Source organism: Bacillus rossius, chromosome 1 (assembly GCF_032445375.1).
Source record: "Bacillus rossius redtenbacheri isolate Brsri chromosome 1, Brsri_v3, whole genome shotgun sequence".
Lineage (NCBI taxonomy): Eukaryota > Metazoa > Arthropoda > Insecta > Phasmatodea > Bacillidae > Bacillus > Bacillus rossius.
Window position 1 is genome coordinate 292,039,330 of NC_086330.1, and position 16,312 is coordinate 292,055,641.

The 16,312-nt window shown below is 42.9% G+C and overlaps 1 long non-coding RNA gene across 2 annotated transcripts in view; it reads left to right on the forward strand.

The window, feature by feature from the left end:
• The first annotated feature begins 8,745 nt into the window (after window positions 1-8,745).
• LOC134527743 (uncharacterized) overlaps window positions 8,746-16,312 on the forward strand; it is a 60,239-nt gene continuing 52,672 nt past the window's right edge. The window contains exons 1-3 of one of the 2 annotated variants that reach the window (XR_010074261.1): window positions 8,746-8,884; window positions 8,973-9,038; window positions 11,988-12,158. This is a non-coding gene — a long non-coding RNA (uncharacterized LOC134527743). The remainder of the gene's footprint in view (window positions 8,885-8,972; window positions 9,039-11,987; window positions 12,159-16,312) is intronic. The other variant, XR_010074262.1, reaches the window with a different exon arrangement.

Here is a 16,312-nt window from a genome sequence, read left to right on the forward strand (position 1 = left end):
TGGACCATTGTTTCTTGTTTACGTACGAGTATTTTTTTTTATTGGATAATGATGTCACGTGATTGTTCGTGATAGGCCAGAATTCAAATTAACTAATACGTGATTATTTAGTTCAATTATTGTTTAAAACGGTGTTTAATTACCGCCTCCAACTTAGGTGAGTTTTTAACGTTTCTAATTTTAAAGTCTTATTTGTTATTTTGATATTGTTGCGCAAGTAATAAGTAACAGAAAAATTTACCTCAGTTGTTACTGTACATCCTTTGTTACGGGTTTGTTAGGTAAGGTCAGTTACATTATAAATAATTTAAAACTAAGGAATAATTAAAATTAATTCACATTATTTTTAATATCACCTTAGTTTGAAAGTATTTATAATGTAACTGACCTGACCTAATCGACCATTTTAGTTTACTGTTCACCCTTTGTCCGGGTTTGTTTGGTCAGGTCAGTTACATTATAAATATTTTGAAGCGGGTGTTTCTTCAGAGTTCGTACATGCGCCTTCCTTCCACCCCTCTCCTCACGTCATTATACTCCTCTCCTACCCCCTCCCTCTCGCCAATAATTTTTTACAGGTGAATTCTCATGTGTCTGGTGTGCGGTGCGCCGTTTCCCCTTAATTTCCCCTCCGCGCATGCGCAATCGTGTTAGGCTCTATTATTTAAGGGCTCGCAGAGCTCATTGGAGCTCTTCTTTTCAACTGATTTTTAGTAGAAACAACAAGTATTGTTGTTGCCGTTCTGTCAGATTTAATCACTTCATTGCTGTTGGTCGTCATAATGTTTTGTAAATTTGTATCTGTTAAATTTTCGTTCGGGCACGTCTGACAGAACTTTACTTAAATTCACTTTGGGAAATAAACGTGCTGGTGTAGCGGGGTTGAGAACTCTTGTCTAAAGGATCATAACCTTTAATAATTTGGAATTTGTGCTAGCCAGCTTATAACCTTCTGCAACGACGACCACGGTGAATAATACGCGTGTACGGCCATGCAATCTCTAGTCCGCCGCGTCGAATGCAGTACTGTCAGGTTTGGTAGAGTAATAAACCATCGTGTAACTTGTACTTTGTCTCGGTTTGTATGTCAATGCTTGAAATTTTGAGAGTCATTGTTTGTAATTGAATTTGTTAGGTTTGCGCGCTTAGTTGGGTGCGCAGTTTTTTGGGGCGTTTAGTTCTGTTACCTTGGTCGTGGTGAATTGCTTTGAACTAGACCCGGGATTGCATGTGTCATAACGGTATTTTTTTTGTTGTATATTTGGCGTATGAAAATTGATCATTATTGTATTACGTATCTAATCAGTTTATTGTTAATTGCTTGTTCGAGTACGTATAGAGTTTACTAAACTATAAATGGTTTTGCTATTTTGGTTATATTTATTTGTTTTTCTCTCATACTACGTAAGGGTTTCCTCCACAGTGAAGCTACTCATTTCCTATCCAGCTAGGAACTTCGCATTAACGTGAGGTGTTATACACCAAGTTTGTAGTCTCTTGCGAATTCCGTATCCCAAGGGGCTGCAAATAAACTGCGCTACTCTGCTTGCGTAGCTTCTGTGCTGTGTTGTTCCCTGTTACAGTATCACTACCATCATGGCTGCTCCGTCCGTGGGCTGGGTGTATAAATGTTCTAAGAGCGAGCTGCTGCAGCACTTTGAGGACAACGGCCTTGTCTACGAGCCTTCCGAGACCGTGGCGGACTTGCGCGCCAGGCTCGTAAAGTTCGTCCGGACGTCATGGGATGCGGCGAGTGCGGACTCTCCTCTGCCCGCTCCCGTTAACGTGAGCTCGTCGTTTAATTTGAAACTTTTTTTTTCAACTTTGAAATCTCTCCCTTCCTTGGACGATGCCGAGCCCAAGGCGGCTTTGACATTTCTGTTAGAAGCACATAGGATCAACGAGCTTAATCTTGTTTCTGAAACTGACTTTCTAAAGGCTCTGCTTAGTAAGTGCGGAAGCCACTATCAGGAATTGTTAACGAACGCGATTCGCAATAGGTCTACCTTTTCAGATTTTAAGTCACAAGTTCTACGTCTAGCATGTCCTCCACGGGTCCTTGACACCTGTAAAAGAGATTTAGTTTACAGGTTTCAGTTTCCTAACGAGTCAGTTGTAACATTTATAAACTCGGTTTTGTCTTACGTTGAAGTGTTAGAATTGACTCTGCTTGAGGCTGAAGTGGTAGACATTATATTAGGAAACATCACACCTCTGTGCCTTCAGCACTCAGCTATGCTTAAAGCCCCTACTACAATAGAGGAATTACGTCATTGGGGCCGTGAAGTAGAGAGTAGGCTCATTACCACGCAGAAGTTTCATGCGGAATTCCCACCCATTGGTCATTTTGGCGTGACACGCCCACAGTCTAAGGCCTTGAGCTCCCAGCCTGCAAAAGTGTTGGCTGTCGGCGGCGCCGAGCGACCGCACGCTCGAGTGAGCAAAAGTGTAATCCAGCCTGGTAGCACCGAGCGACGTGCGCCTGATGATGCACCGCGCGCCAGCCAGGTCGCCGGGCCGTCTAATGCCACTGACGTCACGCACTCCCACGGCAGGTGTGCCAACTGCTGCACGTTTGGACATTTAACCGCAGCTTGCTCTAGCACTCGTGTGGATCTCCATAGGCGTAAATGCTTTAGGTGCAAGGGAATCGGGCATTACCGCCGGGATTGTCCGGGAAACTGACCTTGACGGGCCGGAAACTTGGTCGTCTCCGTCGGAAGTTTCGCAAATCCAAGTCTAAATATTTTTTACATTTTGTGGAAACTTTGATTCAAGGACAGTCTTTCTCCGCCTTGGTGGACTCCGGGGCTACTTGTTCGCTTATTAGCGATAGCCTGTTTGATCGTTTGTGTATCCGGTCCCCGTATTTAGCGAGTAAAGTCTCTCACAACTTTGAAGCTAAGGTTTTCACCGCCAACGGGGAAGTTTTGAGTGCCTCTAAGTCGGTCGTCTTACACTTGAAAATCGCGGGTTTGTCTTGGGATTGGGTATTTACTGTGGTGCCTGGTCTCTCTTATGATTTGATATTGGGTTTAGATTTCCTGGGCGGCACCCGCTGCGTCTTCGACGCGTGTGCGTGTGAGTTACGCTTTGGATTTGCCCCCAACTTAAGGGTATTGCTTACCTCTGAGAACGTAAAGCCGATTGTCATGGCTTGTCACGAGCCCACTGTTAGTGATAGGGAGAAAGCTTTAGCGGAGTTGATAACGTTGTATCCAGACGTAATCACTAAGGCCATAGGTAGATGCGATGTGCTTCCGTATCGCCTTTACTTGAAGGACGAAACGCCTGTCAGATCTAAGTATCACAAAGTGTCGCCTCCTAAGTTGCAGGCAATGAGAGAAATTATTAACAGGTTGTTGAATGCCGGGGTTATATCGCCGTCTACCTCGGATTACAGTACTCCCACATTTTTGGTTTCAAAAAAAAACACCTCTGAGTTTAGGATGGTGCATAATTATAGGCCCCTAAATGAAAAGTTAGTGGATGACATTTTCCCTCTCCCTACTGTTGAAAGCGCGCTACAGCATTTAGGGAAAGCTAAATTTTACTCAGTTCTTGATCTCAATGCCAGTTTTCATCAATGTTTGATGGATCCTGCCTCTCGTAAGTACACAGCCTTTTCGACTCCCTGGGGGCACTTCGAATATAATCGCGTGCCTATGGGCGTGTCGTTTGGAAGTCAGGCACTGAGCCGTGTGCTTGACCATGTGCTCAGTGACCTAAAGTTCAAATTCGTCTTTAATTACATTGACGACATTATTATTTATAGCGCGACGTTTGAGGAGCACTTACTGCACCTCAAGGAGGTTTTAGAGCGCTTAAGGACCGCACACTGAACCGTCAATCCAAACAAAATTGACTTAGCTAAAGGCCATGTTAAATTTTTAGGTTTCATAATTTCTGAAGGGAACTTGGTCATGGATCCAGATAAGATATTCCCCATTGTTAATTTTCCCCGACCCAAGAGCCTTAAAGGGGTACAACGCTTTCTGGGCATGATCGGATACTTCGCCCGTTTTGTACAAGATTTTGCCGTTATTGCAGCCCCGCTTAACCACCTGCGTAAAAAAAATGTCGGATTTTCCTGGGGTGAGGAACAGGAAAAGGCTTTCAACACCCTTAAAACCTTAATAGCTTCTCCGCCTGTTCTTATCCTCCCGGATTTTGATCGGCGATTTACTCTTCAGGTTGATGCCTCCTCCATTGCTCTAGGTGCGGTGCTAGGGCATATGGAAGACGGTAGGTTACGCCCCATCGCCTTTGCCAGCCGCGCTCTCTTGGAGTCGGAGAAGCGGCTAGGCACATACGAGAAGGAGGCCCTCGCCTGCCTATTCGGCGTCGAAAAATTTCAGTCTTATCTTGATTGTCAGCAATTTGATCTTTTTACTGACAATCGGGCATTGTCTTGGCTCTTCAACCACCCACACCAGCTGGGGAAGCTGGGTCGTTGGGTTCTTCGTCTTTCCAAATTTAATTTTCAGCTGCATCACATTAAGGGCGCTGATAATGTGGTTGCTGACGCTCTCTCTCGCATGTATAACACTGATGAATTCGAGGCCGTGGAAAACCCTTCTGAGCTTGAGCCTGAGCCTGTTCACGTTAATGTCGTTAAAGTGTTCCCTGAATCTTATTTCAGTATACGTGATTGCCAGGCACAGGATCCCTTTTGTGAGGGAGTCAAAAACGACTTGGCGGCTAATGAAAATGTTCCGTACGTTGAGGAAAATGGCGTAATTTTCTTTACAGGCAAATCTGGCCATGCTCACAAGGCCCTGGTGCCGGCTAAATTACGTCCCATGGTATTGAGTTATTACCATGCGTCCTTGATAGGTGGCCACCTTGGCATAGAAAAAACCTTCAAGCGAATTTCAGCTCATCTTGCGTGGCCCGAGTTAAAGGCCGACGTAAGAAATTTTATCCGCTCCTGTCACGACTGTCAGGTGTCAAAGCCCCCTCAGAACACCAGAGTGGGGCTGTATGGTGCAGACGCCCCCGTCGCCCCCTGGCATGTAGTACATATGGACATTTTCGGCCCCCTCACCCGGTCCCGCAAGGGTAATAATTGTATTTTGGTTCTCCTAGACATATTCACTAAATTTGTCATTTTGATACCTTTAAAGAACATGAAGGCCATCACGATAGTCAAATCTCTGAGGGATTGTGTTTGGAAACTGTTCGGCGCTCCCGCCATGTTAGTGACCGATAATGCTAAATATTTTCAGTCCACGGTCTATAAAAACATGTGTCTGGAATGGGCTGTGAAACCGATTTTCAGCAGTGCTTACTATCCTAAGGGTAACCAATCTGAATGCCTTAATAAGGTCCTTAAGGCCACTCTCATTTCCTTTTACCGTGATGATCAAACGTTGTGGGACACAGATTTAGATTTTATTAACGTTGGATTAAATTCTGCTCATCACTCCGCCTCTGGATTTCCGCCCTCGATTCCTTTCTTAGGTAGGGAAATTACCCACCCGCTTCTTAATCAGTGGGGCCTCCCTTCTTGTGAGACCGCACTCGACAGCGCCTCCCTAGACGCCGTTCTCGATACTGTGTCGTGTAACTTGCGTAAGGCCCGCGAGGCTGTGGCAGCTACGTTTAATAAGACGCGCACTGAGCATGGTTTTAGTGTAGGTAACAAGGTTTTATGCCGGAGCTTTGTTCTCCCCTCCCGCATTGATAACCTTAATGTAAAATTGTTACCGCCGTATTATGGCCCCTTTGAGATCATAAGATTTCTGGGTCCTAATACGGCGTTGCTCAGATGTTCTTCGAATAAGAAGAAATACAAAAAATGCCACGTTAGTCATTTGAAATTGTACTGCTCTGCATAGCATCTTTTAGTATAGTTTATGTGGTGGCTGTAAATTTTCTTTTCACCTTTAGAAACTGGTACGTTGAAGCACTGCTGTCTTTCGTCATAGTAACATGATTTAGTTTGAAAGTTTGTTAATATATATATTTAAATTAATATTTGTATATATTCAGCTGTCTAACGTTTTTAATATTCTAAAATTAGTTTGTTTGTTTCTGCCTATGATGTAATTTAATGTTATTATTACCTTTTTCCCCAGTTGTGTATAGCTTTAATTCTTTTGGTGCACACCTTATTCAAAAAAAAAAAAAAAATACTGCCTGGGTTCGGTTGTTTCCTCGTTGTTTTTCGTGTGTTTTAGCCATACTGCATTGACACCGGCATCCCCTCCCTCCTTGCCCGTCCTCTGGCGTGCGTGCGAGCTTCAGTGCGAGTCAAGCTGTTTATCCGTCATCGCCTACAGCTGACTTCTGCTCGTCCGACTTCGCTTGTTGCGGAGTCAGCCCGTCCGTCGGCTGAATGTGTGATTCGTCTCTTCCCGCCCCCGCCGGAGCGACCCACTCCCTGGACTACACATCTATCAGCGGCTTCACGGTACTCTCATTGCCGTCCCTTCGACAGTCAACATGGGGCAGGGCCCGCCCCAGCTGACAACATCGAAGAGGATAGCTGCCTTCCTTGTTCCCGGCGTGCTGTAGTCATGACCAGCACCCCGGCGAGCTCGAAGATCTTCAGGCCGACTCGCAGAGACAAATCTCCTTGTCATAAGGACGCCTCTCGCCAAACCATGGTGGCGCTCGAGGCGTTCCTCGAATTGACTTGCCTTATTATAGCCCGACTTCATGGGCCGAAACGTCCGCTTCAGTCAGACAAACTTACTGCTTACCACCCTTGCCGACAGAGATTCGTCAACGCTTCACTATGCTGGCCGCCTAATCTAATGAGCAATCATCATGTTACTTCCCTATGCTCACCCCACTGAAAGGGCTGAATCTGCTAGATCCGCCTTCTGCTGTGCCAATCGTCCCGCCCGACGTCATGGCGTTCCGGCCCAGCTGTCACGATTTTCCTCTGGGCGGCATAAGTATCAACGTACCGAGAAGGCGCCCGGGCTGCCGCTACCCCAGGCGCAGAGACCTGTGACGCTTGGACGAGGCGCAGAGATAGACGCTGTCGACGACTTTCGCCTCCGCCTGCCGTCGGCCCGCAAGCTGGTTGCTGGTAGCTGGTCGCAGGACGCTGTTGCTGGTTGCCGATCTCCAGTTGCTGGTCGCTGCTCGCTGGTCGCTGTTTGCTGCAGTCAAGAATGTGCTACGATCCTGTCAAGGTTTAAACTTTTTTTAAGGGGGGGAAGTTGAAGCGGGTGTTTCTTCAGAGTTCGTACATGCGCCTTCCTTCCACCCCTCTCCTCACGTCATTATACTCCTCTCCTACCCCCTCCCTCTCGCCAATAATTTTTTACAGGTGAATTCTCATGTGTCTGGTGTGCGGTGCGCCGTTTCCCCTTAATTTCCCCTCCGCGCATGCGCAATCGTGTTAGGCTCTATTATTTAAGGGCTCGCAGAGCTCATTGGAGCTCTTCTTTTCAACTGATTTTTAGTAGAAACAACAAGTATTGTTGTTGCCGTTCTGTCAGATTTAATCACTTCATTGCTGTTGGTCGTCATAATGTTTTGTAAATTTGTATCTGTTAAATTTTCGTTCGGGCACGTCTGACAGAACTTTACTTAAATTCACTTTGGGAAATAAACGTGCTGGTGTAGCGGGGTTGAGAACTCTTGTCTAAAGGATCATAACCTTTAATAATTTGGAATTTGTGCTAGCCAGCTTATAACCTTCTGCAACGACGACCACGATGAATAATACGCGTGTACGGCCATGCAATCTCTAGTCCGCCGCGTCGAATGCAGTACTGTCAGGTTTGGTAGAGTAATAAACCATCGTGTAACTTGTACTTTGTCTCGGTTTGTATGTCAATGCTTGAAATTTTGAGAGTCATTGTTTGTAATTGAATTTGTTAGGCTTGCGCGCTTAGTTGGGTGCGCAGTTTTTTGGGGCGTTTAGTTCTGTTACCTTGGTCGTGGTGAATTGCTTTGAACTAGACCCGGGATTGCATGTGTCATAACGGTATTTTTTTTGTTGTATATTTGGCGTATGAAAATTGATCATTATTGTATTACGTATCTAATCAGTTTATTGTTAATTGCTTGTTCGAGTACGTATAGAGTTTACTAAACTATAAATGGTTTTGCTATTTTGGTTATATTTATTTGTTTTTCTCTCATACTACGTAAGGGTTTCCTCCACAGTGAAGCTACTCATTTCCTATCCAGCTAGGAACTTCGCATTAACGTGAGGTGTTATACACCAAGTTTGTAGTCTCTTGCGAATTCCGTATCCCAAGGGGCTGCAATTTTAAAACTAAACAGCCATTAAAATTAATTCACAAAATAATTTTTAATGTCCGCTTAGTTTGAAAGTATTAATAATGTAACTGACCTGACCTAATCAACCATTTTATTAATTACGCATTCACGATTCACGTATTCACGTCTCACGAACACACGGCAAAATAACAAAAATGGCGCCGCTCGAATGGTTCCACAGGTCTTGTATTACAAAATTAAAAAATTCGATATCTCCTAAAGTATTTGGAATTTCTTATCTCCGCCGCTTTTAATGAAAAGAGGAAGTTGAAGAGCATATCATAAAGGTATTTTCGGATTTTTAACATTTTTTTTTGCAAATACCGCTCAACTCTAATGATGAAATTTAAAAATTCGATATCTCCTAACGTATTTGGAATTTCTTACCTCCGCCACTTTTAATGAAAAGAGGAAGTTGAAGAGCATAAAATAAAGGTATTTTCGGATTTTTAACATTTTTTTTCGGAAATACCGCCCAAGTAAATATTTACCATGAACTGCACTGACTGGTTACAGTGCGACGCTGTGTCTTTACACAATAAACGGGTGTGTGATATACATTTCAGTAACGACTGCAGAATGCACATCGGATCAAACAAGTTAATTCCGTTTGCAGTTCCAAACAAGGACTTGCCAGGTACGGTATGTGCTGTTTATTTTTGTAGTTAGTTGTACTCGTTATTAAGAAGTTTGATTTGTGTAGTTATTACTTGCTTTGATTTCAGGATTTCATGAATCACCGTGCAAGGAAAATTCCCAAGCTACATGGTTCTATGAGGTTAATGGCTGTGGTAAGTGTGAAATTAGAAACATTTTACTTCAGGTAGCACAGCTCACTGAGATATTGATGCTGTCTTTTAATAACTTAGATGGCTCTTATAAGGCTAGTCCACATACCTCGTCCTTGGACAGTGGTCCGCAGACGCCCAACATCCGCGGACGAATGCACACATTTGTGCTGTCTACATGCTGCTGGTCCGAAGCAGGTCCGAAGTGAAGCTTAGCAGTCGTAACACCAGAGTGCAGTAAATGTGCGAGGCATTTTCTTTTGTCTACATCGAGTTGTTTTCATTTAAAGCCGTCTGCTAGATTTACATTTGCATAGTTTATTTTGTTTCAATTGTTTTGAAATTTAAGTTTGCAGGTTATATTTTGTACATTAATTTTGACAATATGTTAAATAAATAAATATTACAACATAATATAATTGATCTTTTATCATACGTGGCACAATATTAGGTGAATTATTGCCTAAGCAGTTTTAACGTCAGACGAATCTTCATATAGTTTTCAAGACGTCTGCATGTAAAACCACAGTGTAAAACAAAGAAAATGTTAACAAACATTAACCTCAAGACGTTCTCTTCGCGACCAACTCTTTTTTTATTTCAGGTCAAATTGCTCCCAACTCTTTCAACTCCTGCGAGTCAAACAAATCTCTGACTCGTCCGCGGACTAAAAGTTAAAAATTGCGAATGATCTTGGGACATGGGACATTGGGACACGGGAACGTGACGTCAGAAGGTCACGTGCACCAATCAGCAGTTAGCTGTCCGCGGACTACGGTCCGAGGACGAGGTATGTGGACTAGGCTATACTCATCCAAATGGTATTTACGTATACCTAGAGGAAAATTGTAACTGGTACTCTCTCTCTCCATATATATATATACACACACACACACACATACACACACATAGCTGCAATTGGGTACTTTTTATTTATTTATTTATTTATTATCTTCCTGTTTTATACACTCACAAGGTGAAATAGGAGTTGTCAATTGATTAAAATATTATAAATGATAAAAATCATAACAAACAATATAATAAACATCACATAAAGTATAAAAAGGTCGTATTATGTAATATCTAATAAATATAAAACAAAAATACACAATAAAATAATAAAATTGACAAGACAATTAATAAGTATCTATACATTAATCACAATTATGAGAAGATATTAGGTATTCATCCACACTGTAATAGGCTTTCTTAATAAGAAATTGTTTTAAACTTTCTTTGAAAACTGGAAATTTATTTATTTTAAAAGATAATTGAAGATCTTTAGGAAGTTTGTATATTAATTTTGCTGCTGAAAATAAGGATTCTTTTCATATAATGTTGTTCGATGAGATTTAAAATATATATCAGCCTTTTTTCGAGTGTTATAAAAGTGGATATCATTATTATGGGGAAACTTAATGTTTGTTAACCCAAAAATTATTGTTTGATATATATATATATATAAACTTGGCACAGTAAGAATTTTTAGGTATACAAAATGGGGTTTACATGTAATTGAAGATTTAACGTTTTGAATTATCCGTATAATTTTATTTTGCAAAATGAATACATTTTTCCAATAGCTAGATGCCCCCCAAAATATAACCCCATAGCTGATAATAGAATTAACATTAGCAAAATACAGGTACAGAAGTACCTGGTGGCAAGCATTCTCCCTACTTTCCCCGCACTCTTTTACTGAACTGATCCACACTCCCAGCCGACACACACTCCTCCTCCAGCCTATTCCATTCCCCTACCGTCCTCACGACCATCGCATTTTTCCCCCTTTCTGTTCTCCTCTCTTTGAAAACCTTCCTAGTATTTTCCTTCCTACTTCTAGGCATTCTCATTTTGACTCGTCTCCCCAGCTCTCCCCATCCTCCCACTCCACTCAGCACCTGGTACATCTTGACCAATCTCTCCTTCTGTCTTCTATCCTTTAAGCTCTCCCATCTCATTCCTATCATCATCTCTGTGGTACTGCACTCCCCCTTCCCTTCTCTGTCCGTTCTCCTCCACTTGCCCTTCACCCATCTAGCTGCTCTCCTCTGCACCCCCTCCAGCTCCCTCTCAAGAACTGCCGTGTATGGGTCCCACACTGCTGCGGCATACTCCAGCATGGGGCGGACCATAGTTTTATAGGCCTTATCACGCAAGATGCTGCTTCCACCCCTGAGCACTCGTTCCAGCATGCCCAGGGCCTGTCTGCTCTTCTTGACTACCTTGTCTACCTGCTCCCCCCACCCTAGGTTGCCTTGCAGCACCACCCCTAGATATTTATAGCTTGTGTCCTCACTTATCACGTCTCCCCCCAGCAATATTCCCTCCTGTCAATCTTCCTCTTATATGATATTTACTGTATATATACTTGAGGATGGTTGAAAAAGCTTTGTAGTTTTATGTTTGATATAACATTTAAGGAATTTTTTAAATGAAGTTTCAACAATAAATTCACATAACAAAGGTAGAATTATGAAGTAAATTGATGTATATTTATGTGACATTACTAATTTTTTAGTTAAACATTTTTTTCCCTTTTAAATCTATTCGTTAAAAATTACAATGTATGTTACCTGATGGACTAGCTGTTATTAATATAGCAGAACTAATCCAACCAAACTTAATAAGTTATAATTTTTTTATCCAGAAGCTGCTACTGAACAGTATTACCAGGTCGTGGGTTTCGTCTGGGTGATAAAGTTTTCCCTATTCAGTTTTTGCTCCATTCTTATGTCAGTGGACCTGATTATCTCTTGAATACTTTGATGTCGGAGCGTTAAGTCCCAGAACTTTTTTCTGGATAATTTCATAAAGAGTAGTCATCATTATGGTTTGAGGCTATAAAAATTATAAAAATAAATGTTTATGCTAAAAGTAGGGCAGTTTGTGTATGGCTGCCTGTGCTCTTCAGTATAGGTACACAACCAAAAAACAATACTTTTGTTTTAGGCAGATATTTTACTTTGGAGCCTCAAACCATTCTGCCTGTGGCGTCAGTTGTCATGGACATAGACAAACCTTCAGAAGCAGCACCAGCCGAACAAAGCACTTTAATGACTCCTACAAAGCAGGAAGCAAAATTTTGGGTGTAGAGCCTGTGACGTCTTTGAAGCAAAGTAAGTAAGTATTACTTATTGTAATGACATTAGTTATAAAAATATATTTTAATGTAGAGGGACCACTCATGTATCACCTTGGTGATACTGCTTACATCCCTGGCAGGGTCAAAATGGGGTTGTTTCGCTAATGAATACCTTAAATTTGTTATATTATTTCTTGGAATGGTGTATTGAGATTTATTAGAGGTTGTTTAAAATCTTATGTAAGATTTTAATTTCCTCCTTTAAGGGGCCCGCCTACCTGGTCACACAGACGGTGTGCAGAGCTTCAGGAAAAACAACGCAATTTCAAAACTACTCAAGATATCCGAGTGGGGTATGTCTATGAAAAGCATTTAAGAGTTCGCTGAGGCCCGAAAAGTACTTTTAATTTTGGATCATGTTTTTAAACTGTATTTCTAGAAGAGTTAAAATGGCTAAAACGCATGTTTTGAGAGTAATTTTTAGGCGTAAAACAACCAGTACAGATTATTAAAAGCACTTAAGGGACTTGCATTACACCTTTATCTTCATTTATCGGCCATATAATGTTGCGGTCACCGCTCAAATTTCACAGTTATTCTGTGACGACGAGAAGATTACGCGTCAATTCAGAGCCTTGTTCTTAGAAGCGATACCGCGCCAGAAATACCATTGAGCGTCGCTCTTATCATCCCGCCTCACTAACACACATACACCCCTGACGAGGCGGGCCCCTTAATACCACAAAGATATTTGTGACTTGAAAACACACAACAATTGAAGGCTTCCATGAGCTTCATGGGAAAGTGTAAACAGGTGAAGTACATTCACGTGAACCTTCAACTGCGTGTAACACAATCCTTAAAAATACTGAATAAATTATGCTGAGTAAATAGTGTTCAAAAGGGGTAATCTAACAATTATAGCCAAGGATGGATGCAAAGGTTAAATTAGCAAGTTATGAATTTAAATACATATCGTTTAATCCTGGGCAAAAGCCTCACGTAAAACATTCTTTTACATACAAAATTAATACTGAGTATTTTATTTAATACTGATAGCAAGAAAAATTAGCGGTACAAATGCCACGGCAAAATACGTGAACACATATCCATGTTTTCTTTAGGATTAAATACTTAATACATAATAGAAACTTGATAGATACTTGATGGATAGAAATTTTACAATTAAGTATTAACGCTTACACACAGGGATAATGAATGTCGTGAACACAGACATGCCTCATTAGAGAATACAAAAAACGTCAAATGAACATGCAGGCGACCGCGGCCTGACCTACACTAGGCGGTATAAGCTTACTGTAAAGCATCATAAAGCATGATATAAAAAGAAAACTCACAAATTAATACATTAAATACATTACGTAAAAACAAGTCCTAACGAAGACTGTAGACCAGACGGGGAGAAACGTCAAACAAACTATGCATGGTATTAATACAAAAACGATCAAGGAAAACAATAAATGCCAAATAGAATTTAGACGGTGACGGCCGAAATAAGAATTTATAGTACAGCTATTACCAAGTACCGTTTACATTACTGTAAGGGTCACCACCTTACAACACTTACGTGCATTCTCCCCGCTGTCACACTCTCTCTCTAAAGCAAGTATCTGACTACATGCTTAATTCACGACCAGCACCGACTGTGTGCTAACGAACAAGAAGAAGAGCCTTCAAGGCATTACACCTAGTTTTAATTAAGCAAGAGGGCGCCACGCGCATGCGTGGACACCTCACGAGGGGAAGTCAGACACAGCACTGGACGCAGAGAGGGGGGGGGGAAAGTAGGAAGGGAAGGAGCGCCGAAGCCCGCTGCGCGGCGCGAAGTTCAAGTGACGCGCACCGACCACTTCAACTCCCCCACCCTTGACGAACGCAACCGCGAGCCTCGCCAACCAAGTCACAAGGACACGAGGAACTGCAGGTCCGGTCACAACTCTTGAAGTAACTCAAATGTCAAGTCAACACAATTCTATGTGTGTACAAATACAAACAAATGTTTCTAAATAACAATTTCTTGATATCTAACTGACGATTTCTTGAAGTGAGTTCAACACATTTCTCTGTGTATACGAATACAAACAATGTTTCTAAATAACAATTTCTTGAAGTGAGTTCAACACATGTCTATGTGTATACAAATACAACCAATGTCTCTAGATAACAATTTCTTGCAGTGAGTTCATTACTGGCATAATTTTTCGTGTAGGACACCTAGTAAGGATTCTCAGTGTATCCACAGAAATAAAGAGTCTTCAGCGCTGAAGAGAAAGTTTAGAGTACGGGACGTCCCTAATAATTTCAAATTCGGACAGCATCTTCTTCATCCCAGAGTAGCAGGAACAGCAAGCCTTCACCCAGCGCGAACCCAGGGCAAGAACGGCGGGCGTCCCCACCGCCTGCCCACGCTCGGCGCCTGGCAGGCAGGGCCATCCGAAGCGGCCGCTGCAGGAGAGTCAGTCTCCGAACGCGTCACGGCCCCTCACGGGCAGGAGACGGCGGCGACTCCATGCCACCGCTCCTCATCGGTGACGTGACGGCGACCAACGTCCCAGCAAGCAAGTGACCTTGCAGACACGACGAACCCGGCGGACGGCTGCGGTCACGCTATCTCGGGCAGGGCGAGGAGCGTCGGGTGCGCTGCGGCGCGAAGTCCTCTTCTGGGCGTGGCGGGAGCATCGGTGGGAGGAAAGGAAAAAAAAGAAAGAGAAGGAAACACGAACACCCAAACAACAACAAAAAAAAACTAAGTCCAAATAAAAGAAAAAAAAGGTTATTGATGAAATTTCTTTAATTGACCCACATGGGCCTTTTTATATTTTCTAGAACCAGAAGGGTTACGCAATAGGACCGTGTTGTCTCCCAAAAATCTATCAATCACGAATGGCCCAACAAAAGCAGAAATCAATTTTGAATTAACATTATCAGCCAGTTTTGGCAATTTAAAATTCTTTAAGAGAACCAAGTCATTAACAGCAAAACCATGTGGTCTCCGCGTAGCATTATAAGAGGCGGCTACAGCCTCGCGGGCCTTCTTAAGATTACAACTCACATCGTCAAGCATGGCCTCCAGGGAATCACTGTTAGAGGCGGGTTCCAGAGGCGGCAGTCCCCAGGAGTTAAGCAAAGGATGGGTCAACTCACGGCCCATGAAGGGGATGGAAGGGGGAAACCCTGTCGCCATATGGACAGCAGAATTAAACGCCACGTTGATGAATTCAAGGTCACTGTCCCACAACGACTGATCATCCCTGTAATAAGCAGTAAGAGTGGCTTTAAGCACCTTGTTTACACGTTCAGACTGATTACCCTGGGGGCAATAGGGACTACTGTAAATGGGTTTAATAGCCCATTCAAAACACATATCCTTAAATAATACAGACCGGAAGTAACGGGCATTATCACAGGTTATCATAGCAGGAGCACCAAAAAATTTCCACACTTGCTCTCTTAAGGCTTTAACAATACTAGTCGCCTTCATATTTTTTAAGGGGAGTAGTAACACAAATTTGGAAAAGATGTCCAGAACCACTAGAATGCAAATATTTCCCTTTTTGGAGCGTGTAAGGGGGCCAAAAATATCCATATGCAGAACGTGCCATGGAGCAACCGGGGGATCCGCACAATACAGGCCAACCTTGGCACATTGCGGGGGTTTAGAAACCTGGCAGTCAACACAGGACCTCACGTGGTGACGCACGTCTGCACGTAGTTCGGGCCATGCCAGATGCGCGCTGATGCGGCGGAACGTTTTTTCGATACCCAAGTGAGCACCCAACAATGAGTCATGAAAGTACTTAAGAACCATCGGACGAAGGGAGGCAGGAACCACTGCCTTCCTCTGCTTGCCAGACTTCCCTGTGTAATAAATTACACCTTGTTCCTCTACGTAGGGCGTAACAGTGCCATGATGCAAATCCCTGCGTATGTGAACGCACAGCGGGTCATCCTTCTGACAATCACGGATACTAAGAAAAGACTCTGGGAAGACCTTGCACACCGCGGCACTAATCGGCTCAGAAAAAGATACTGGCAAAGCCCTGGTGTCAAACTCCTCAGGGGTAAACATCCGTGACAACGTGTCAGCGACCACATTGTCACTACCCTTAAGATGGTGTAGCTTAAAGTTAAAGCGGGACAGCCATAACACCCAGCGCCCTAATTTTCCTAG